The sequence below is a fragment of the Stegodyphus dumicola genome, chromosome 12 (assembly GCF_044657685.1).
Source record: "Stegodyphus dumicola isolate Sdum_Otavi_A_Nest chromosome 12, ASM4465768v1".
In the NCBI taxonomy this organism is placed as follows: domain Eukaryota; kingdom Metazoa; phylum Arthropoda; class Arachnida; order Araneae; family Eresidae; genus Stegodyphus; species Stegodyphus dumicola.
Window position 1 is genome coordinate 11319663 of NC_140779.1, and position 26285 is coordinate 11345947.

At 34.3% G+C, this 26285-nt stretch overlaps 1 protein-coding gene across 2 annotated transcripts in view; it reads right to left on the reverse strand.

Annotated features, from left to right (window-relative positions):
- The window catches only part of LOC118196096 (uncharacterized), a 340791-nt gene extending 318017 nt beyond the window's left edge, over positions 1-22774 (reverse strand). The window contains exon 1 of one of the 2 annotated variants that reach the window (XM_085827478.1): positions 22697-22774. The gene's annotated coding sequence lies outside the window, so the exon portion shown is untranslated. Of the gene's footprint in view, positions 1-21783; positions 21963-22696 lie in introns of those variants that run through there. The other variant, XM_085827477.1, reaches the window with a different exon arrangement.
- Positions 22775-26285: the final 3511 nt, after the last annotated feature.

Sequence of the window (26285 nt, forward strand, 5' to 3'; positions counted from 1 at the left end):
TTGCATAATCATTTGTAGGAAGAAACGAATTTCGTAAAGAGTTTCAGAAAGTTTTAGAAAGAAATCATTTCAGAGTGTCACGAATTCGTTTTTCCTTTAACATAACATTGATCAGATGAATAGAATAAATCGAATTTCACGGTTATTTGGAATTGTGTCTCTTCAGTAATTAAAAATTAATCCGATTTCGCTGACTGAAAGTAAGGTGCATTAGAATTTGCTTTCACTAGAAAATGGTATAAACAAGAGCGTAAATACTAAAAGAATCCGAGCTAGTTAAGTTTTTTTTTGTTTATCTAATTCATTGCGTATAATACTTTCAAGTTTTTCATTTTAATTTAACCGAAAGGACTCCATTGATGTACGATGGTAGAAGCCTTTACTATTAATCTTGCATGCTTGTAAAATAAAGTAAGTGCTTTATTTTACATTAAGAGATACAAAATCAAGCTATTGTTTAAAGCACAGTGATATTTTCAACTTTGCTTAACTTTTTTTGATCAGTTTGTTACTGATTAACCCCCTTTCCAGTTTTGCCCGAACGCCGTTCGGGTACTTGGAAATGGCACTTTTTTGATTTTCCTGAGCAGGGCTCGGGCAAAATTTTTTTCTAGTAATACACTGATTTGTCAGAATTGTTTGATTACAATTCGGCATTGTTGAATCAGTAATACACTGATTTGCCCCACTGATTTGTTTTGCTTGTTTAGTGTGTAATGTTTCTAACAGATGGCGCTGGTAATCCAGTAAAGTTAGAATTGCAAAACAACTGGTTTCAAGGTTAGGTTTTACTGAATTCTTTTACTCAAGTAAAGGCGAGATTTCCTCCGGTTGAACTTCATGTTTTAAATGACAAAAAGTTTAAAGATACCATCAGCAAATTTATGTTCGATACCAAGGTGTTGTTCGAAGATCTTCTCATCCTGCCAATCGTTTGCCAATTCACACTATCATTTATGACAATTCTGTTGATGATAATTTCCCTGTCGTCTGTTATACAGATGGCAGTAACTTTAATAATCGAGTTGGATTAGCTTATGTCGTTTTCCATCATGGTTCTGAACTGGAATACAAACTCTTTAGAATTCCCAATGAATGCAGTGTTTTACAAGCCGAATTACTGTGCATTAGTGAGTCAATTAAGTGGATATCTAACAACTGTTCGCTAAGTGCTAAATTTCTTATTCGCACTGATTCTCTTTCATCCTTTTATTCTCTTAGGAATATCTTCTCATATAATAAATTAATTGTCACTTCTCACGCTCTTCTTAAAGACCTTAATAATAAAGGTGTTGATGTTATCTTTTGTCATGTACGTGGCCACACTGGCAATCTAGGAAATGAAAGGGCTGATTGGTTGGCAAAACAAGCTACACATCTTCAAGTAATTACTCCAATGATACTTCCCAAGTCATTTTACAAGAACAAAAGTAGGAATGATACAATACTCGAGTGGAATGAACTTTACAGGAATTCTAATACTGCCTCTTTGACTAAACTATATTTTCCTTCCATTCCTCACAGACTGAATAATAGCAATTTTGAAGTTACTCAATTTCTAACTGGACATGGTAAATTCAATTCATATCTGAAGAGATTTAGATTATTTAGTACAGATTTGTGTTCATGCAGTTTCGGGGGAGTGCAAAATATCGAACGTTTGTTGGTCTATTGTTCAAAGCTGAAGGAAGGACGAAAGGAACTCATTTGTAGGTTAAACTCTGTGAATATTACATTTCCTCTCCCTCTTCACGAATTTGTCTAACATAAAATGGCTTTCTCTTTCGTCTGTAAATTTATCTCTTACGTGCCATCTCTGAATTTGTAAGTTTATTAGTCTAAAGGGATTTGAATCCCGAAAGACTATTAGTTTCGTTTTGGCATTTTGCGTCGGACTCATAAATGTCGGTTCACTTTTCAAACTGTTGCCACAAAATGTTAGAGTCCTGCATTATATTTGAAGAAATTAAATAATGAAAAATCTGCATAAATGTATGTATATTTCTCGTATTGTGATAAAACAACGGTACATAGAGTCATCGAATTTTGAATAACGTAATCCTCCAACGAATATGAGCATGTGGAAGACCAAATTTGAAATTTGTTTTATGATCGATTTCCTATTTTTTAAAACTTTGACGAATTTTTGATTAACAAACTCAAGGATTTCAAAGCGAGCAATGGCAACGTTGTGCAGAAAAAACATTTTTATCTCCAGCGCGTGAGTCTCTGTATCGGAAATTCTAAAGATAGGCTCGTTTTAAAACTATTTTGCGATATTGCTGTTGCACTGGATCTTATGGTTTAAGTGCGAGGAACATGATATTTAATAAAGAAAGGTAACACACAAAATGTTAAAAAACGCCCCTTTGGACGTAATTTAAAATCTGAAACATTTCAGATTTTTTTTTATTTTTTTTATTTTTTTTTATTTTGTGTTGTATATATATTTTTTTTTTTTTTTTATTTTATTTCTGTAAGCCTTGTGTAATACTATGTGGAGCAAAAGGATATAAAATTTTCAATTAAAAAAAAAAAAAAAAAAAAGGCGCGAAATTTCTTTTTACTAGCTCGGTGTTCCGGCTACAGCGGAGACTATTTCTTTTAAATTTCGAGCTAAAATAAAAGAGGAAACGAATGATAATGAGCAGCTTATATCTGAAGATAACTCTGATATTGACTCAGATTGTGAATCTGAAATTTCACTAAATGATTCTGGAAGTAATGACAGTTTGTTGGTCTGACTTCTCTAGTGATGAAGAAACGGAAAGTATAGATAATCTAACTCAAATTCGGAACTTTTGTGAACTTGATATTAATAATCCTCCTTTCTTGATATTAATAATTCTTCTTTGGAATCGAACAGATATGTAATAACAATAAAACATTTTAATTTCTGACATCTATTTTTGTAAAGTGTTCTTTTAAATTCGCTCGCTTGTTCCAAAAATGCCAACTTTAAGGGAAAATGTGTTTTTTACGATGAAAATAAAAATTAGCATAAATCAATAAATTCAACATTTGTAGTAGTTCTGACTGCTGATTTGGATTTATATAATAATGAATTTCTTCATCAAAATGTTTATCAAAAATATGCTTATATTTTGTCATAATATGACGGTAAAAAGAAAGTGTTAAGTGTTTTTAACAAACGAAGCAATTTTTTTACTGTTACATACTTCATCATTAGGCAGAATCATTATTATTTTAATTATAACAATTTATTATTAGTTTAATTACGGCAAAGCACACGAGGGCTATCTGCCTAAAGGGAGGGACGTCTTCGTGGAGGACTTTCTAAGGGAAACTGGCTCGTATACACGTTAAACATGGAAAAAACCACGAAAACGCCCATGCAGCTAGCCCGTTCGCGGGATTCAAACCTCGAACCGAACTACCAGTGTTCAGCGTCTTTACCGCTCGGCCACTGGCGGGCCTAGACAGAATGGGGGGGGATGCCCAGTGGAGGACGTTTTAAGGGAACTGGCTCGCATCCACGTTGCACATGGGGAAAAACGTGAAAACGCCCATGTCCTTTTTCGCTGGGATTCGAACCTGGAATGAACTACTAGTTCGCAGCCTCTTTTATCGCTCGGTCGCTGGTGGCATCAAACTAAACAGTTTGAAAGCAATAAATATATTTCTTAATAATTTAATTATATTACTTATCCAGCAATATACTTCGCCAACCAGAGGTCGAACGGCAAAAGCAGCTGAACACTGATAGTTCGATCAAAGTTTCGAGTCCCGGCAAAGGGATTGCCTTCATAAGCGCCTTCGTGGCGTTTTCTCCCATGTGTAACGTGGATTCGAGCCAGTATTCCTTTAGAAAGTCCTCCACGAGCATCCTCTCCTTTCCCTGTAGTGCCTAAAGGCGGAGTATGTAAAATATAAATATTTAATTCATATAAATTAGAATATATGTAATTTATAACATGTCTTGTAGTCATTAGGATAGGTGATAAATGAGCAATGCTCTAATCGGGACTCTAACGTTGACGTCTCAAGTACGCTTCTATTGTGCTACCGTTACACCACGAAAGCATGCAGAAAGGAAGCAGAAAATAAACTTATATTAAAGTCCTATTATCATTGCCTCGTTTAATAAATGTTGTTTCTTAAGCCACATAGTGTAGCAGTTCGTTTTTTTTAATGTTTCATAATTTTGAAAATTTTATTATATTCTTAATTGTTTGAAATTTTAATGGTAAATCCTTCTTTAGGTGCTATAGAGTAATTTGAAATTTTCATATTTCATTTTTTTTGTTGGTATTGTTATTACCGTGAAATCGCATATAGTTTGGATTAAAAATAAGTGATTCTGAGTGGTTGAGGCCACAAGTTTATTTCTTTTACTATTTGTGAGACATTTTCATTTATTCTCATGTCCATAAATTAAGGATAATTCGGAGTCACGCGGAAATCGAACTCTAAAATAAATATGTCACCTGTAAAATCACTACACACACCTTCAAGAATCATATGCAAATTTCAGGAAGTAACCAGATGACACCGATGGTACGTCACAATGACGAGAGCGTAAGAGAGTGATCTATAAGGAATACAGGCAAAGAAGTAAAATTGTTCGCGTGTGCTTTATAAGCATTTCAGTGCAATAACCGAATAGTTATGACACAAGGGACGTATTTAGATGATTTTTTACGTGGTAGAATTATCGGCCATCTGGAATGTGGGCCTACCCAACTGAAAGTATCAGACGAACTTGGAATTGCCCAGAGTGTCATCTCCAGGCTTTGGTAACGATTCCAAGATGATGGTAATGTGAGTAGACGTCACAACGCCGAATGAGGACCGGTATTTGGCAGTTACTGCTAAAAGGAACAGGCGGAGCACAGCCTCAGACCTGTTTCGTCAGCTCTCTTCAGCCACTGTTCCGACAATTTCAAGGCAGACCGTGTACAGACGCTTAGGGCAGATTGGTCTATATGCTCGTAGACCTGTCAGATGCGTTCCTCTTACTGCAACTCACTGTCGCCTGCGGTTAGCCTGGAGTAGAGAGTATGCATTGTGGACACCGCAACAGTGGGCTTGTGTAATGCTTTCCGTCGAGTCCAGGTTTAGCTTTCAGTCTGATTTGGTTTAGCTTTCAGTCGTTTGGGGTGGAATTATTCTGGGTTCCAGAACTGACCTTATATTTTCAAATTGGAACCATGACAAGCCAAATCTATCCGGACGTCATTCTGGAACAACATGTACGTTTGTTTCGGGGCGCAATGGGCGCACAATTTGTGTTTATGGATGACAACGCCCGTCCTCACCGTGAAACATCGTAAGCGAATGCCTTCGATCGGAGGATATCACCCGTATGGACTGGCCAGCATTCTCATTGGACTTGAATCCAGTAGAGACATACAATGTATTAACAATCATACTAACCAAATAATATTGGTTTTTTGTAATTAGGTTTTTTTTTTTGTAATTTGCTCCAGGGAGAAAAAATTCCCAATTTTTTTAATAATATCAAACATATAGCATCTTTTTTTGCTCTTTACCTTTTGTTTAATAAATGAGCTTTACAAATAAGTGAAATTTGGTTTGCTTCTATCTCTCCCTTTTCCTGATTTTGCATTATCCTTAATTTATGGACATGAGTGTATTTGTTGCATGGTGTTGCGATACATTGATCGTTTCTAATTCATGCATTGTAACTTTACGTACCTATAATTAGTTACTTTATTTTAATTAACGCAACTACATTTTGTAACACGTCATTATTTGAATTTGTTGCATTTTAATCATTTTATAAATACACACATGTATGTTAACCCATTCAGATGGAAAGCGGTTTCAGAAGATCTGGGAAAAGATATTTCACACAATGCCACGTACTGCAACCTTTAATAATGAAAGTCTTCACAGCAATGACGAGAACTAAACATGTGATGTAGCCGTTCCTCAATAGACACTAATGCCGGCTAGCTTTAAAAGGATTTATTAACAGAGCACACAGGAACGGTTACAAACAAAAGAAATATACATAAAAAATGAAACATATACCAAATGGAACATCAAACATTGAGAATAACATAACATAGTAAGCTATCATCATGGCGGCTGGAGGTCGACTGACGTTTTTTCATATCGCCACGAGATGGTGTTTAAATAAAATAGTTCGGTTACATTTCATGAGTTCATGGCGTGAATAAAATAGTTTAATTACACTTAAATAGGTCTGTTACAAACACTGAATTCATATATTCTTCCCGGATTTATTAAAGGGTATATATATAATAAATGGCATGAAAATATTTATATAACTTTGGTTTCTAACGAGAGCTAGCTAACTATCTGCCAGACAACAGATGATGCTATCTAAAAGCGTTTGGTATAAATTATTAAAATTTTCTCTTTCCAGTATCAGGCATGGTAAAAAAGCTAAAACACAAATAGTGTGGAGTACGAGAAATCATTTTTTTTTTTTTTTTTGCTTTCCTTTTCCATCTGTTTTTTTCGTGACTTGGATTTCCAGCCGCTATTTCGCTTCATTAGCACTTATTTGGGGAATTTTAATTAAAAGTTGCTTTGCACTTAGTTCTTCAGAAAGCCGCTGGCACTGCAGCGTCCAATTAAACATACCGTACAAAATTAAAAAATCAGAATCTAATAAAACATACACTTCTCTAGCAGTCTGTCTGTAGATATCTACATATATATGAGTGCTTGTAAGTACATATGCGTACTATGTATATTTATGTTTACTTTCCTTCACATTAATTCTTCTCTCACAGATGAATATCGGTGCATAAATCTTCCTAAAAATAATACGTTCTTTTTGTACTGGCCTGGATTTCAGGTAACTTGTAACAGCATAACCTACTCACACGCATCATGAAGAGCAACATAATGCATAATGTCTCATAAAAGGGATTAGACACATTTGAGTTTCGAAAACAATATCAAGCATTATAAATGCCTTAAACAGGAACTTATTTTTATTTAGAATGCAAAAGAAGGACCTTTGAAAATTTGTCTTAAATGATAAAAAGAAATAAAATACCAAAAAAAAAAAAAAAATGTGGTGTTGTTTGATATATAGATTTGATTAGTGCTATTTACATTAAATAGCTTCTTCCGAAATAGAGATAAAATACTAAACAAAATGCTGTTTTCTTTTATATATAGACTTGCAGAAACATCAGGTATTTTTTGGAAGCCGGAGAGATATGGTCACTTTACTTAACCTGTTTCGCCAAACTAAGTTAATGGCACTACAGGGTTAGGAAGTCATCCCAGTCGTTGCTAGCAATCTGACGGTCAGGCCGCCTTTCTACATTTTACTTTAATCTGTAGTTTCTTGATATAATTATTTTCCTTCACTTGCTTCATTATCTCTAAGATGCCCTTGTTGCAGTAATAGTCCGTGAACAATCTATTCAGAGGATATGTGATGTAGTCGGAAGGAAAGAACAGCTGTCGAAGGTTCTCTGTCAGAGGGCAGGAGAGCAGGTAATGAAGTGCGTCCGCGACTTCCCCACGAAAACCGCAAGAACAGTTGACGTCCCGTCTGAGGAATCGTCTGTAATATTCTGGAAATTTCTCGTGGTTGGTACAAGCCTGGGAGGAAGAGTTGCTTGCATTTGAGCCTCTTGAGAGTAGGTCTTGGGAAGATGTTGTAAGTAAATCTTCCTGTCTCTTCTTCCTGCCATCGTGATGACCATGTCTCTTGGAATGCTGTCTTGAAGAGCCTTTTTGCAACTTCTGCGGAAAGCGGAACCTCCTTGTCAATTTCTGGTTTGAGAGCTGCGGTCTTAGATAGTTCACCCGCTCGTTCGTTGCCTTTCTGCCCGGTATGTCGTTTAATCCAGTTGATCTTTAAAGGTATGGAAGAGCCTAACGTCAAGAGGATCTCTCTAAGTGCTGCCGTGTGCGGATGTTTTGGAGGAAAGGAATTCAGCGCATTGAAAACGCTCATGCTATCTGTGAAGAATGAAATGTAAGCTGCTGGTTGCGTACCTAACCATAGTGCTGCTTCTTTGAGTGCTAGGGACTTGGCTTGGAAGACTGAAGCATGATTGCTTAGACTGAATTGTGCTTGATAAATTTCTTCATTGTTCGAAAGACCGTGAACGCTGCCCCTACTCGTCCTGAAATTTTTGAACCGTCAGAAAAAATCTCTCTTTGCTGTCCTGAGGGTGGCGATTTGCACCAGGAAAGGATGGGTAGATCTCCTGGGTCAGGGGGATCTTGGAAGCTTTAAGCCGGAGAGATGAAAAATTACCAACGCCTTCGCCGGGAATCGAACCACAGACCTCTGAAATACCGGCCAGGGCGACTGGGGTTTTTAGGGGAACTAATCGACAAATCCTGGGTGTGGAGAGGCACCATCCAACACCCTTTTAGTTCGGGCGCCACTGTAGAGACATTAGGATTTTTTTCGAAACAGGCAAGATGAAAAATGAGGAATCGAGCAGCGAACCTCTGAAATACCGGCTCAGTGTGCTGACCACTACACCCCGAAGGCACGCCAAGAAGGTGGGAGAAATACCTTATGGAATTGTTTAGAGCTATTTACGCTAAACTCCCAAAACAGAGATAAAATAACCCTTACCCCCAAAAAATGAAGTTTTCTTTAATATATAGATTTGCTTCGCATTATGTACACTAAATACAAGGTTTTAAAAGATTGCAGGATAGCCATTACCATGCATTTTCTTAAAATTCATATTCAATATATAGACGAATTGTTATAATCAATAAGAAAACTAATACAACAAAGGATTCAATAATATTTTCTTCTTCTGGAACTGTACTGTAGTTTGTGGGTTTCATGACTTCAGCTTGATAAAATCTAATCCATTTACCAAGGATTAACTACCAGAAACATTACTATTGACTGAGCTAATGTGCTTCTTCACTACTTTTAAAACCAACTGTCTTTTTAATACCGTATAAGCTAATGCGTAAGCTTTATCCATATTTTAAAAGTCATATAAGGAAAAGCGAATTCTGGAACTTCAGTTTCGAAAAGAAAATTTCAAAGTTCCGGGAAAGGACAGAAGCTATATTTACATTTTGCACCTTTTCCTTTTAGATATGTAAATTTACGCCATCTCTGCACAAGATACAGGGGTTGGACAAAAATATGGAAACACCTTTAAAAAATCATGTTTCTTTGCTTAATACGGTGTAGGAAACCCGTTGGCATCCAAAACAGCTTGCAGTCTTCTCGGAATGGATAAATACAGTTCCTGTATGTTTGCCAAGGGAATATTATACCATTCTTCCTGCAAAACGGTGGCAAGTTCAGATAACGATGTTGGCGGTGGATAACGAGAACGCACTTTCCGTTCCAATGTAGACCACAAAGGTTCGATAATATTCAGGTCTGGTGACTATGGTGGCCAGGGGAGATGGGACAACTCATCCTCGTGCTCAGAAAATCAGTCCTGGACAATGTGAGCTGTGTGAGCAGGGGCTTTGTTGTCTTGGAAGACACCATCACAATCGGGGAACAAAGTTTGTACCATGGGATGAACTTGATCGGCCAAAATGTTCACATAAGTCTTGGCAGTCATGTGCCCTGACACAGTTATCATGGGGCTAGCAGAGAACAACGATATGGCTGCCCAAACCATAACAGAACACCCGCCATGTTTCACTCTTGGCAAAAAGCAGTCTGTGTTATAAGCTTGAGATGGCGTTCTCCAGACGTAAACTCGGCCAGAGGTGGGAAACAATGTGAAAGAAGACTCGTCAGACCATATTACTCGCTTCCACTGCTCTATAGTCCAGGCTTTATGACTTAAACACCACCTTTTCCTATTACGGGCATTAGCATCACTGATGAGTGGCTTCTCGATTGCAGCACGGCCAGCAATTCCCTGTTTATGAAGCTCCCTTCTAATTGTTTTGGTAGACACAGGGTTCGGTAACACAACATTCATTTCAGCAGTAACTTTTGCAGCTGTGGTCTTCTTATTTTTCGTCACAATTGTCCTTAATGATCGTCTGTCACGATCACTCAGGACACACTTTCGTCCGCGCTGTGATTTAGCAGATGATGTTTTTCCGCTTTTCAAATATGCGGAATAAATCTTCGATACAGTACCTCTTGAAACACTAAACACCTCGGCTACCTTGCTTACGGAAGCACCTACCATACGTGCTCCAACAATTTGCCCACGTTCGAAGTCTGTTAACTCTGACATAATGCAATGGGCAACCTCACATAACAGTACTCCGACAACAACTGAACTGTTTAGCACATTTACGAAGTTGTATAGATGGCGTCGGTAGTCAAAAACGCCAGCGCCACCTACATATTTCATTAAAATCAATCTTTCTTTTCAAACATGCATTTCACAAAGTGTTTCCATATTTTTGTCCATCCACTGTATCTCTCAATACCTATTAAAAACATCAGAGATAAAAGTTGTTCATTATGCTAATATATATCTCATAAGAGTAAATGATAAAACAACCCAATTGCCGTATATGTTGCATATTCATATATTCATTGCTGAGAAATGCCCATAACATACGGTTATTCGTTGAGTTTGGAAATTATCGCAAATCATCAAGATATTTTTGGATAAATCCGCGAATGTAAGTGAACTTTGCTTTACTGTAAAGTTTAGATAAAATAAAAGAAAATGGAATTTTCGAGTACTCCTTATTCAGGTTTGAAAAGTATGCATCAATAAACTTTTAGCATCTTTTCTGTCAAATTTATGTCTTAACCTTTAACTGCTGTGAGCGGTCTGTCAGACCGCGCGACATTTTCCATTAAATGCTTCCACCTCTTAGAATAATTAATGGGTATTACCATTCTTAGTACCTTCCTAAAACAGTTGCCCAAGGTCACATACCAAGTTGCGTTTGGCTAGCTCTATTTCTTCTTTTATTTTTTAAAATTCCCCCCCCCCCTCAGCGGTCTGTGGGACGGATCACCGACATTCAAATTTCGGCCGATAAAGTTCAATTTTCGTCGTTGTTACATATTTCATTTTTTATAAATATTCTTGAAACTGCTTCAAATGCGTGCAGGAAACGTTCTATATATCTTACCCAAGACCAATTTTAATAAATAGTTCGAAATTGGTCTAATTTAGAGTTCTCCGATGAAACTATTAAGTGTGTGTGTGATTATGGCAAAGCTTCGAGGGCTATCTGCCTAAGAGGAGGGATGCCTTCGTGGAGGACTTTCTAAGGGAAATTGGCTCGTCTACACGTTACACATGGGGAAAACCACGAAAACGCCCATGCAGCCAGCCCGTTCGCGGGATTCGAACCTCGGACCGAACTACCAGTGTTCAGCGATTTTACCGCTCGGCCGCTGGTGAGCTGAAATTATTGAGAGCGACCACGACACAAATTCAGAAATATCTACCGATGAAAATGAAAATCCATGTTCTCCTTCTGCAAGAGATTCTTTTATTGGAAAAAATGAATTGAAATAGTCTATTCAAGTGCCCAACAAGGGTGTTCGAACTCGTAGTCACAATATTATTCTTCGTTCAATCTATACAACTGCTCGTAGAACCTGACGTTGGCCTATGGCAAGATTCTTCAGAAACTCGGATTATATGTGCAATAAATGCATTCGTATTATTTCAATCTTATCCCATTGGCTCCGAAAAGAAACGAAAAGATTTCATTAGCAATTCAGTTGGTGCAGTCTCATGTAAAACGAAGGATAATTTCATCATTTTTACCTAAAGAACTCAAACTTACAATAAGAAGAGTTTTCGGAATAAATGATGATAAAGGAAACATTACGCTCGAAGACGATAAATTAGATAAAAAGAGAATGTGCTATATTTGTCCAGCGAGCAAAAAAAAAAAAAAAAAAAAAAGGGAAAACAGCTCTTGTATAGAATGCAAAGAACCAGTGTGTCTACAATGCAGTCGAAAAGTATGTATAAAATACAGCTCGAATTATAATTTTTAGAATAAAAATTAATTTTCTATATTCTTATTAAAGCATTCTTATCGCAAATTTTAATGTAAAATAAAAATGTTGAATTTTAAAATTTACTTCTTCCGTACAGATACGTAAGCGAAGGAATTATTATCACAGTATATATTTTATTCTAATGAACTGATTTAAGTATAAAAATTGCTTTATATCTTCATGAAAAAGTTAAATATATGAAATTAAATAACATTTATTCAAATAAGAAAAGTAAAACAATATCTTATTTCGTTTCTAGCAGAAGCGGTCTGAGAGACCGCTCACAGTAGTTACGCGACAATTTAAGTCACAGCAGTTAAAGTTTAAACTAATATAATATTTATCTGAAACAGTTATCTGTTAAGTATATTATGTACTAGATATAGATATACACATTTCATTGCACGTCGTCAAATAGCATACGAAATGTGATTTCCTCCATGAATTTGAATATTAATTTTAAAATCAAAACATGTCTGGCATCAAATTGGAATAAGGTTCAATTATCGTCTGCGACATTAAAAATATTCTTTTCTTGAAAGCGTCGCTGAAAAGTAAACAATGGATCAAAGTCTATTTTTTGCGCTGTTCGAAGAGAATACGCTTATTCACTTATTTAAAAAAATACGCGAAAAGAACGGTTTTAATATTTCTACGCGTAAAATAAGTCACATAATTTATATGAAAGGTAAGAAGCGTCAAACTTTACATCTGATTGGGAAAAAGGCAAGAAATGCATACCGATGGATACAGATACCTACAGATGCGTAAAGGTACGTACAGATCGTATTAAATCTAAAGTCTCGTCTTATGTTTTAAAGAAAAAGCCAGCCGCCCCTCAAAGGACTATTGCAAAATCTTTAAACATCTCTGTGAACAAAATTACAAAATCTGATTTAAAACTAATCGAAGTAATAAACATAATGTTCATCGCCTAACACCGAAACATGTTTCTGGGCATAAGACTATGTGCAGATTATCGTATGAAAATGATTTGGCAAGTAAAAAATGGAAATATGTTTTTACAATTGATGAGGATTGGATATACTTATCTGATTGCAATAAAAAAATTCCATTTACTACGGGAAAAGAGAAGAAAAAGACTTAATATGTTGGTCCAGAGAAAACAAGGAAAGTTTTTCTAAAGGTTTTATAGTTATTACTCGATTCTCTTATAACGCAAAGCTTAATATAAGGAAAGTAGAAAACAATGTCAAAATTAATTCGAATTACTATCAGAAATATGTTTCAACAGCTATTTCTAAAGAAGAAATTCCATCTCTTTATCCAACAATCTTTACTGTATCTTCAATTTTTCTGCTGCCAAAATTATTCAAAAAACACCTCCCATTGGAGAACTGGATTTTCTAGAGGCATTTCACATTGAAATAATTCTTTCTGTTCTAGTTAACGATCCTAATTCCAATCCATCTTTGCCTACGGCCTTTAAAGAAATTATGTTTTAGTTCCGGGTTCATCAACAGATGGCGCCACTAGCTTATCTTCTGTTCAGGCTTTCTTATCTGATCATTATGTCCTATCTCGTTCATTTGCGCTTTTGCAGCTGAGAATGGTGGTTCGGTAAAATCATCGAAACTTGTCCTGTGATAACTTGAAAGTATAACTCTGATTTTTGTTGTTTGACTTCTGAATTAGTAATCTTGACTGTGTTAAGTTTTATCAAAGAGGCTCCAAACCATACCTCTAAATCTACGAATGTTTTTTTCAAAAAATGAGAAATGAAACGGAATTGAAGCTGTTCACTTAAAATTCCTCCCACCCGAGTCCCCTGGTGTATCTACTATGGACTACTGTGCATTTGGGTTTGTTAAAACAAGCTCTTTATAAGTGGCATTCCAAAACATTGGATGGACTCTGGAAGACTGTGAAGGAGGAGTGGAATAAAATCATCCATGATGTTTTAAGAAAAGGACTTTATCTTGGAAATCAAGATGTAATATGATAGTTCAATAAAAGGGCTATCAGACTGAACATATTAGAAAATAAAATTCTGAGGTTTGTTTATACATAAATCTTTGCAAACTCGTTACAAAAATGTCTGAACATCCTCTATATATTATGAATACAAGAAGGAAAGGTAATTTAGAAACACTCCCAGTGCTTCAAAATATGTAGAATATGGCCAGAAATTCAACATCACCTTCAGTGGCCTATAATGCAATCTTGTTTTTAACCATCTTTTAGGTTTTACTTGCTCCATCTTCCATTTCTAAGCGTACATAGTGAAACACAAATGAGTGTATGTTGTAACTCAGATACACAGCTGTATACGCGCTGTTCTATCAGATTTATTAAAGCAAAACTTATTTTGGTGCAAAGAAAGTCTTTGTCATTATACCTGTCGAATGGAATACTTGGACAACGATTCAACAATGCCTTATATTATTTTATAACACGATCGTGCGTTGAGATTGCTGGAGTGCTCCCCACCCACCTCATCACGAAGTGATCTTATGATTTTAAAGGGGCACCCATAAAACCAAAAATAACTAACCAAGAAAAATATATGTTAGTATAAGAAAACAAAAATATGGAAAGGTACATATATAAGGACAACACAAACACAAAATACTACCAAACAAACAACACACTGGAATTGACAGGGCACCACACATAAAAACTAAGAATTAAAACCCCTCAAATCCCAAGTGTAATTAATTTAAATTAAAACTCCTAAAAATTACTGCACCACCAATAATGTTCACCAAAGTAAATCCCTCAAACCAAAATGCCAACAACTATGTTTAAACAATGTTTAAAATTCAAATTCTTAAAAGCAAATGATACATCATTAAAACTTTTTCTAATTGTATCTATTAGCGGACAGTCCACCACGAAGTGTCGGGCATTTCCTGGAACAGCAGAATTCAAACATAATTCATTGTCTCGTATATTAAACCTATTCAAGTAATATGGGAACCTCCCATGTCCCGTAATCAATTGATTCATATCTATATCATTGTAAATAAACATTTTATTTGAAATATTAATATCTACGAGTATGTTGTTCTTCCTATCAGAGTTTTCCCACAGTTCTTTCCACTTATTATTAAAATATTCTTTCATGAGAGTTAAAGCTACTCGTTTGAAGCCAGATATTTCCATAAATGGTATGTTCTCTTTAGTAACAGCCTCCTTGGCCAGAATGTCGGCCCTAACATTTCCAACATGGGCTTTGACCCAGTGCAACACAATTTTAGGGTACATATTTTCAAGCAACAATTTTATATCCAGAATAAGCAAATTTGTATTGTCGGGGCGAAAGAGCAATTGAAGCAACGAGCGGCAATCAGTATATAAATTGACAATAACATTATTGTAAACATTCATCTTAATCCATTTTAAAGCTTGTAAGACAGCTACACACACTGATTGAAAAACGGAATTATAAGAATTCAGTCTATACTGACAATTATGAATTTCTGTTCCATAAAAGTAAATAACGAAAGCTGCTCCAATGCGACCCCCAAACCATTCGTATATACATCATACATATCAATTTTAGGTAAAGTTTTATCAAAAATATAAGCAATACGTTTTGTCGGATGAACCAGATGGTAATTAAATTTTTCAAAAGAATGTTTGTAACAATATTTGAATCATATTGAGTAAAGTCCATATTACCGTATCGTAATAAATATTTCTGACAATATAATTTATAAAAGACTGAGAGGGGCGGCAAACCGGCCAAGATACACACCACCTCCGTGGGAACTGTCCTAAAACATCCAGTGATAGCCAAAGCCCAAGCTCTCTGAATCGAATCTAATTTCATCCTGAGCCTTACCAACTCCAATCGTGCTAACGATCAACTAACGATCGTGCGTTATAAAATAATACTTCACCAATGCGTTGTATTACGCGAATTATAATTTACATAGAAGTTTCAAAAGAATAGTTGACCATTCGTAACGCAATGACTTTAAAGCTACAGTATCTACAAGATAACCTTAGCAAATTCTCTGATTTCAGGTATTATCGTTGTATATGTTTAATGCTATTTACTTAAACTCTTCCAGAACAAAGCACAAAAATTAATATATTATCATAAGAGTTAATGAAAAAGTAACCTATTAGTTTTATTTTAAATGATATTTTGCAGCTACATTTTATTACATTATCGTTGCGACATTGAAGAGTGAAAGTCCAGCTGCCGTGTCTGGTCTCAGTTTTTGATTAAAGACTTAGGGAACGGTTCCGAGTCTTAGGTAAAGTCTGAGTTTTTGATAAAGACTCAGCCTGAGGGAATGGGTCTGAGTCTTAGGTAAAGAATAAATTCTCGAGACAGCAGTAACTTTGTGGAGCTCATTCCCTTCAGCTCCGTCTCACAAGGAGAAATTTACCTTTCGGATTCTCAAAAGTCAGGCCCTTCATGGGATTTTCTAAGGAACTGGCAAAAGCAGGTAAAAATACCTCCTGCTAAAAGCCAGTTTATCAACAAAGCACCAAACTTTGTAGAGTTGGAATCATTTAAAATCTACGTAAGCCTTTTCGTGGTTTGATAGTAAAACAAGAAGTATCGAGAAACTATGGGATTCTAACTTCGGATGTTCGTTTCCCAGAACTGGAATACAGTTGAAGAAAACTGATCTACAGTGGTGGCCAAAATTGTGGACACTTTTGGAAATTTTTATGTTTTTGAACTTTGTATGCTTATAGAAAATGTTACGTTTCGCAAAATGAGAACTTGTATATATCATTTTAAAGAGAATTTATTACTGAATTCAATATAAAGCACAGAATTCAATTATTTGCAATACAAAAAGTTAAATGTACTTTAATATAAATAAAAAAAACAGTTATGAAATGGTTTGTAATGTCTAGCTTTCCTGGCCAATCACTGTTCTTGTTCTGAGAACCAATCAAATGTTAGTAACTGCCAGTAGAAGCTGACATCATGTTTACACTTGAAACAATTCATTATTTAGCTTTTTTCTGTAGTAGGAGGACCTGTTTCTTATACACTGCAATTACAAGTAGGAATTTTTGTAAAAATTTTTAATATTTAGTCAAGAAGCAATGACATAAAATAGAAGAGTAGATTGGACACCTAGAAAGAGATGTAATATTATTGTGTTAAGAGAAAGTGGTCTTTCCTATGCAGAAATTGCAAGACAGTTGGGTGGTTCAGTGACTACATCTGGAGTTCGAAAGTTTTGTTTACGATATCAGGAAACAAATTCAATAAAAACAAAGAAGGAAAAGGCCGAAAAAGGTGCACCACATCTATTGATTACACAAGAATAAAAAGACTATGTCTCCAAGATAGAAAAATGTCATCAGCGGCCAACAGAAGTGATCTGATTGATGCTGGTGTTTCTGCCAGTTCAAGAACAATCAGGAGAAGATTAACAGATGTTGGACTGAGAGGTAGAATTCCATGAAAAAAGCCTTATCTTAATTTTCAGCAACGAAAACAAAGACTACAGTGGGCAAAGGAACACATTAATTGGACAGATGATCAGTGGTCATAAGTTATATGGAGTAATGAAACTAAGATATCGTTATTCGGTAGTGATGGGCGAAAATATGTAAGACGTAGAATAGGAGAAGAGCTACATCCTGACTGCATTCAAGCAACTGTGAAGAACCCAGTTAGTGTTATGATTTGGTCACGCATGTCAGCAGATGGTATTGGTCGCCTTCATGTCATCGATGGGACACTGAATGCCGGAAAATACATTGACACTATTCTAGAACCAAAATTTCTACCTTCCATCAGAGATCTCTTTCCCAACAATGCTTCGTTTATTTTTCATCAGGATTCTGCTCCTTGCCACATGGCCAATATTTCGAAAGAGTGGTTTCATACAAAGAGCATTAAACTGTTGTCATGGGCAGGAAACAGTCCTGACCTCAATCCTATCGAAAATTTGTGGCTCCGTTTGAAAAATCTTGTCCGAATGAGGCGCCCACCAAATAAAAGGGAACTAATTGAGGCTATAATTATTTTCTGGCATCATGCAATAACGAAAGAAGAGCTTAAAACTCTTGTCAGCTCAATGAAACGTCTATGTGAAGCTGTAATCAAAAATAAAGGGTACCCTACTAAGTACTGATAACTCACTGCAATCATCACTATCCAATGTATATCGATAACTATTATCGTTTAACTTTTTTGTATTGCAAATAATTGAATTTTGTGTTTTGTATTGAATTCAGTAATAAATTTCTCTTTCAAATGATATATACAAGTTTGCATTTTGTGAAACGTAACGTTTTCTATAAGCGTACAAAGTTCAAAAACATAAAAATTTCCAAAAGTGTCCACAATTTTGGCCACCACTGTAAGTTTAGATGCAGTTGTTCAAATATTATCTTACGTCTCTAAATAGTCAATGACATATAGACGCACTGCGTGATAACAGCCATTGTTGTTCATGATGTCGTTTCGGTTAATTAATCTCATTCATGGATATAAGCAACGGTAACAGGTATCGCAATTTCGCATATCAAAAACTCAAATTAAACATTCAAGTAATTTTAAAAACACAGAAAAGCTATAATATTTATAAACTTTATCAAATTTAGTCTTAGATTAGATGAAATGGCGAAATGTGAGAACCGATTAACTATAAACTTTAGAAACTCTCTCCTAGTACGCGAGAGCAAAACAATTAAATGTTAAAAATGGCTACAGTTTCTGCGAGGATTTTAATATTAATGCTAAGCAAATGTATACTAACCACTTAAATAAAACTTATTAATACGCTCCGTTAAACTATTTTCTGCTCGTATTTTCCCATACTAAATAAATTATTTTACAAAAAGTTTGATAACCGAATATATAATTGAATTATACTTTCGAACTGAGCAGCTTTTGATTAAATACAATATATTATTACATTCCTCATTTCATATCTCTTATTATGACAACAGTAATATATATATGTAACCTTACTACGGAGATCGTGTTATGCAATGTCAGTATGTTGATCATTTGACTTATCTTGTCTCGATCTACAATGCTTAAACAAAAAACTCAGGCGTTGGTTGTGTTGACTGTCATAAATCGTATCAAATTATGATTCTCAGATTTCTATGTGGAAATGCAATGAAATTTATGAGCAAACTGAACATCTACGCGTGATTGCAGTCAAACTTCACATTTAAAAATATTTTCATGTATAAATGCAAGTTCATTTAAAAGGCTTTATATATCTCAAATATTCCATCCTATAAGCACCGTTTAAGGAAATATAAACGAAATGAAAATTCCTGTTTAAATCTTGTTAAATCTAATTATTCTAATTAACTATTCTTTTATTTTATTATTATTATACACAAAAAATCAGGAAAGTCAAAGTAAGTTTAAAACATTACTTTAAAATTACATTTAAATTTAAGTTTTGACACAATCCTTTTTCAAAATGTTACTTATTTTAAATGATGGATTTTTTTAATACAGTACGTTAAACGAAGAATTTTATAAAAACATTAGATGTAAAAATAGTTAGCATTTCTATTCTTCGGAAACCTCAAATTCTTACCACTTCATAAATTTCAAACTTTAAATTATTAAAACAGATTAATTTTTGAAATATGAAGGATTTTTTAAAATTAAATATGACTAAAATTAGATTATTCTATATAATTAAACCAGTTTCTTTTACTTCTCGTATTAATGGGAAAAAATTCCATTCCGGCAAATGTTTTAATAATCGAATATTTCTGTAATGTACTAAAGTGTATAATGTAGTATCTTTTGCATTAGCTAATATGGAACACTGTATTTAAGAAGTTTTTTACGTTAGAAAGATATCTAAAGGAATAAGTTTCATATTACTTTAAAAACTTAGAAGTAAAAGTCTGATATTTTACTTCATATATTATATTAAATATTTGATTTTAAAAAATACGAAATTCTAGTTGATCTAATCTTTAGACTGAAGCAGGTAACCTATTATTTATATGACGTTTACTTTAATAGATAACACTGGAAGGCATAATATTTTAATGGATAACTTATTTTACAGCCAGAAAAAAGGCTTGATTTAGTAAAAAGTCTGTTAAATTTCCCTTTTTCGTAGTCAATTTAAGAAAGGAAGTGAAACATTTACTCGGTACGGCAAGATTTCTCAGATTTTTGTTTTGAAGGCACAATTTTAAAATTTAGCAAAAATTAAGTACACACCTAAAATAAAACAGAAAACAGCATCAAACCCTTCCTAAAATGAATACTGCACTTGTTAAATCAGAAAGTCGGGTAGTTTAGACATAAACCAAAATGCGTACTGAAATACTTCTTCAGAAATTCCTATAAACGCACAAACAAAACCTTTTTTTAAAGGTTTAAAGGCAAGGCCGTATATATACGACCTGGAATATTTTTTTTTGATATCTGTAAGAACGTATATATGCGTGCATATTAAAATATGTCAAAGAAATTAAGGCAATATGTCAAAAGAAAACAAATCCAGGTATGAAATACCAGGAGAGGTTTTACGTTATAATCAAAAACAATTTGTTCTCATAGCAGTTTTGGGAAATTTGTGCTTTCTTAGCTAAAACCCTGGCCGCTCAGAAAATTTGTCTCTTAAAAGTTAAAGGCTTAAAAGTTAAATATACTAAAAAGAAATTTAAATGGAAAACTAGAGCTTTTAGGCAATTTAAGCAGGGATACTTAAGTTTAAAATTACTTTCACGGATATTAAACATACATATATTAAGTTTAAAATATCAATATACATATATGTATGTGTAAATATTCCAATGAGAATATACAATCAATAAAAATATGAAAAAAATTTAAATTCTTACTACAACGCAGCATGTATATTTTTGAGTTTCATTAAAACATTAAATATTTCTTGAAAAATATTAAAATGAATTACTTCCTCAGTTAATGAAAATATATTCAGATCAATATTATATTATTTGCAGTAAAATATACACTTAAGACAGTTAACTAAGCGTTACAACATCCACAGAGAAATATTAACTGAAATCTGAGATAAGGTAGAATACGTGGTTTAACTTAATATGCCTAAATAGCCTTTGAAACTATATTTGAGAAAGTGTGCTTTTGTATATTTTCCTGCTCTGCCTAAAGTTTTGTTATTATTAAAAAAGCTTTTACTGAATGCTACGCATAAAAACCCTGAACGCTTATTTAACATAGAAATATAATTAAACATGTAATAAAAATTCGCCATTTGTTTAACATTTTCTAAAAACCCTTCAAATCATCTTGTATAAACATTTGAAAACTTAAGCTTCGTCTTGACTTCTGTAGCTGTATTGTAATAGTCCTAAGTTTTTAAACAATAGAATGTTCAATTAAAACAGTTTGTAACGAGTATAGAATGCATAAAATAAGTACTTACTTTCAAATTGTACTTCGCTGCTACTCTTTATAACAGCTTGATAAAAATGCAGGTAGTTTTTCAACAATAAAATAGTAGCAGATAATGTATTTAATAAAAGAATTAGCAGTTTCGAATGGGCATTCACTAAACTATTAAGACATTTTTGCGAAATTCTAAATTTTATAAAAGTTATTGCTGAAGATGCATATTTTTTTACTTACTTTTCCCTTAAATATTAAGCTATTTGTTTCATAACAAGGAGGGCCTGTTTCCCTTTAAAAATTACACAACATACAAAATAAATGGAATTTGAAAGTTCATAGAAAATTAAATATCAAGTTGAGAAAGTATTCCTGTATTTATCACATGAACTAAATGAGCTTAAAGCAATGATGTATGTGATGTGCTGCTTTATTTCTGTTCATGCTGCAAATCGTTTGGGAAATTTCTTATTGCGTGAACAGAGAATTTTTTAACTACTTTTTCATTTACTTAAATTAACAAAAATGGATAATTATAATTTATAAAGCACAATCCTACCTTGGCTGAATCCAAAAGTCTTTAGTGAGGAAAAAAATTTGTTTTTTTATCAGTTAAGCTGCTTTCGGTTCAGATGCTTTACTATACTAACGTCGAGGAAAGTAAAGATGTTTTTTTTTCTTCAAGAATGAGGTTTTTGCCAGGATCCTATCTCAAGCAGGATCAGGAGGAGCTGAGAGCGAAACTACGGAATCAGCCCCTTTTAAACGTCGAGCCGTCGCTTCAGTGCGTAGGCGGAGAAGGCTTCTGAGCATGCGCAACGCTCTTCAGCGCTCTTAGAATCATAATAAATAAGTGATAAGTACAAGAGAGAAGAACAATAAAAGACTGGAAATAAGCACATTATGTTTTGAATTATTGAAAATTGAGTTTCATTCAGCACTAAAGGAGAACACATTTTTAAAGTTATTTTCAACCAGGATTTAAAATTCGATTTCATTTGCATGGCAAAATAAGCAGTGAAATTTTTAAATCTTCTACTTGGGGGGAGGGGGAAGAAATAACCTCCAAAATGAGTACTGGAATTTTCATAAAGGACATGGCAGCAATTAAGGATCTGTCACAAAATATGGTTATTTTTTACCGGTATTCACTCTACCTGAAGAACACAGTAAGACAATTTCTTGATTAAATCGTTAAAATTCAAAAACGTGTTTTGAATATTTTTCTTGTAATCTCACGTTTTTCTAAAGCAATTAAGTTTTATAAAAGAAAATAATTTTGAAATAGTTAAAATGATAAAAATCTTTTTCATATGTTTACTTTAAGGAATACGTTGAATACAATAATTACTGATTTTTTCCATAATACAATAATTTAGCATAGATTACAATGATCTCGTATTTTTCTCTGCTATTGTAAATTAAACGCTTTTTGATATAATGGCAAACTAAATAAAAACAGCGACACTTACTATTTAAACAGAGCTCCTTAAAGCACAATCTACTTCCAATCCAGTCTTCAGCTTCCAGAAAGCCAGATCTTCCTTTAACTAATTCGCTACAAAATAAAAAAAAAGTCACCCTTTTTGTACTCAACATACATCTTTATCAATTTCGCGTACTACGTACTTCTGCTAGCATTATATACGTTATAAAATAATACTCGTCATATAACTATTACATGTTAATATTTTATTATTGCATTATTTATAAATATCCTTCTACTGTGGGATTATAATTTTCTGCTTACCTTGAACGGTTTTTATATTCTGATGAAATGAGCGGACTATTTAATTTACAGATATTACTATAAATTTGCGAATATATTATTACTATAGTTAAATAATATACATCCTTTATCAGAAACGTTCCAGGTCAAAGGCCGTAAAAACTAGAAAATTGCATTTACAACGCAATGATCCTAGCTATCAAAGTAGTTCCCTTGGCTATCTATACAAAACTGCCAACGTTTCTGGTTGTATTTTGTTGTGTGTGTGATTATGGCAAAGCCTCGAGGGCTATCTGCCAAGGTGAGGGATGCCTTCGTGGAGGACTTTCTACGGGGAAACTGGCTCGTATACACGTTACACATGGGGAAAACCACGAAAACGCCCATGCAGCCAACCCGTTCGCGGGATTCGAGCCTCGGACCGAACTACCAGTGTTCAGCAACTTTACCGCTCGGCCGATGGTGGGCTGCCAACGTTTCTGGAGGTCTTCAAGCGGGGTAATCTTCAACGGCGATGCTTGCAAGCTCATTGGTCACAGTCCGTTGTTATATGTAATAATCTTGATGAAGGCTTCCTTTCAGCATCCTTTCGCATCACGATTCAAATTCAGTTCTTCTGATATCATACGCACAGTTACACGACGGTCTTCTTGCAATAACTGCATTACACGCTCCACATTTGCATCGGTACGTGCTATAGACGGACGACCCGCTCTGGTATCGTCTTGAACTGAACCTCTCCTTCACGAAACCTTTTTCTCGATAATATCTAACTCCACACGAAGCTTCCAGAAGCTCTAAAACATTTGAACTCTCAGTTTATATACTCAATAACTAATTTGAATTTTGTCGAGAACTATAGAAAATATAGTATAGAAAAGATTAAAATCATAATGATTACTTAACACAAAATTCTGCAAATATAGCACGTTTATGGCATACTTAAAAAGCTATTGTTATTTCAATCACATAGTTATGTCTTATTATGTACTACTGCCATAAACCGCATCGATCATTCTCCACCATAATTGACTGCTTCGGAGAAAACAAACTAAGATAAAAAAAATTTGATGTGTACACCACATGACTTCCTTGTATGGAATATTAAATTATACGCATTTTTTTGTATTTCATTTAAACTTATTGGATTGAATTAAATTTACTTCGCCGACAGCGCATAAACCACAATAGAATAAATGCATTCTTTAAAATTCACTCTATTTGTTTATCATAGCGACACTCCGGCGCTAGGTTCACTTAACAGTATTATATTTCGTACATATTATAACTCAGAATGCACAAAATTTATATCATTTAGAGAATTATCTAATCGTTGCCACATGTTCTATTCAAATAGTATAACAAAGCTAGAACGATGTATAAAAGAAATTAAGCAAACAAAACAAAAAAGAAAGTTTTTCACAGACGATTGAGTATTTCTCATTTAATGAATTCAGTTCTCACTTCGCGAGAAGGCAAAAATACATAAAAACTCAAAATATTTATATTAAAAATTACAAAGTAAATTTTAAACACGTATTTCCTCGAAAAAATTCCTGAAAGGATTAAGCATGATTTAATTCGCAATAATAAAAGAAAGCGTTATCTTTGTTGTTGCGAAGCTAAGTTTCTCTAGATTGGCAACAAATTCACTATCCTGCTGTTTCAAATGTAAACAAGCAATGGCCGCCATCGAAAAAATTATTAGGCTTAGCGGCACTTAAACAACTTTAAAAATGTTGATAATTCTAAAAATATTGCATACAGATTTACTAAAGGCATAAAAACCTTAACCGGAAGAAAAGAACAACATAATTCAATCATTTTTAAAGCAAAAAATGTACAATTTACAAACATATAAGAGTAAAGAAACTGAGATCACTGTGGCGAGTAACAGAGTGGATATGTATATAAATATAGTATTTATATACGTTTGGTGCGGCCGATTGCAACCAAAATACGAAGTGCACATATACATATTTTAGCAGTCCTATATACAAAATTTCAACGTTCTGAGGCTACTCGTTTTTGAGTTATGCGAGGTACATACGTTCGAAGAAAACGAAAAATTCTCTTCAGAATTCATTTTAAAGCAGTTTTATAATTTTTTTGGAGGAAAAGAGTATTTTATTCTATCCCTTACGTACAGATATCACGCAAGAACATCGTTAAATTGCATTCGATAGCGGTCAAAATGGATATTTTCGTTGAAATATGCTGCCTGAAATTTTTTGCGATTACAATACTTCCTTTTTACTTCGTACAAGGAAGTAAAAAGTTCAAATTGTACCATTCAGAATGACGAGAAAATCTAACTCGTGGTATAATAATGAATTAACACACATTAGGTAATACTGATCAACAGATTTAGATTTGTGTATATGGAAAGAAAGTGAATGAATGTCACTTATGCACTTTTTCAAGCTGGTTTTAGATTTGTTTATAGACCGTTTTTTTATCAAAGAGAGTTTGTTTTTTCAAGCAAAATTTTTGCATCTATGGCACACGTCCGTCAGTCTTTTGACATCAATGCAGATTTCATCTCCAATAAACATTTGACATCAAAAGTCAAGAGTCTGTTGGATGTTTGCCGAAAATACCGTGGCACAAACATCACAACGTAAAAACGTCGTCATACAAAACATCGCGAGAGAAAAGAAGCTTTATTAATTGTACGAGTTCATTGGATTGGATTGGATTATTGTAATTTGGCACAAAACCTGTCAAGGTTATCTGCGCCAGACAAATGGTAAAAATGCAATTAGTCATTTGTAAAATCTTCCAGCTTAAGTAAAAAGAAACAGATTACAATATATGATAAAAGCTGATATCTTTTAAAAAACAGGTTAAAGTCTATTATAAAAGCCAATATCTTTTAAAAACAAAAACAAATTACGATGATCTGTTTTTCCAATTAAGTCCAGTTCTGAACTATTAAAATGTTTTTGGCGAAAATAATTAAAACTCTGGCATTCCACCAAGATATGATGGACTGTCAGATCTGCGTTGCAGTTTGGGCAGCTGGGATTCTCTTCTCCCTTCAGAAGATACTCATGGGTCAGGCGACAATGGCCAATTTTCAGTCGAGTCAAGAGGACATCTTCCTTTCTATTAGCCATACATGGCCAGTATCCAATGGTTTTACATTTCTCAGCTTGTAACATACTCTGTCATCCCATTGCTTCTGCCATTTGCTGAGGATTTTGCTTTCGACAAACCCTTTGATGTCTGCTAGTGGAATCTGAAGATTGTACATTGTGGTTGCAGTTTTAGCTGCAATATCTGCCAATTCATTCCCCTTAATGGCAACGTGTCCAGGGATCCACGAATAT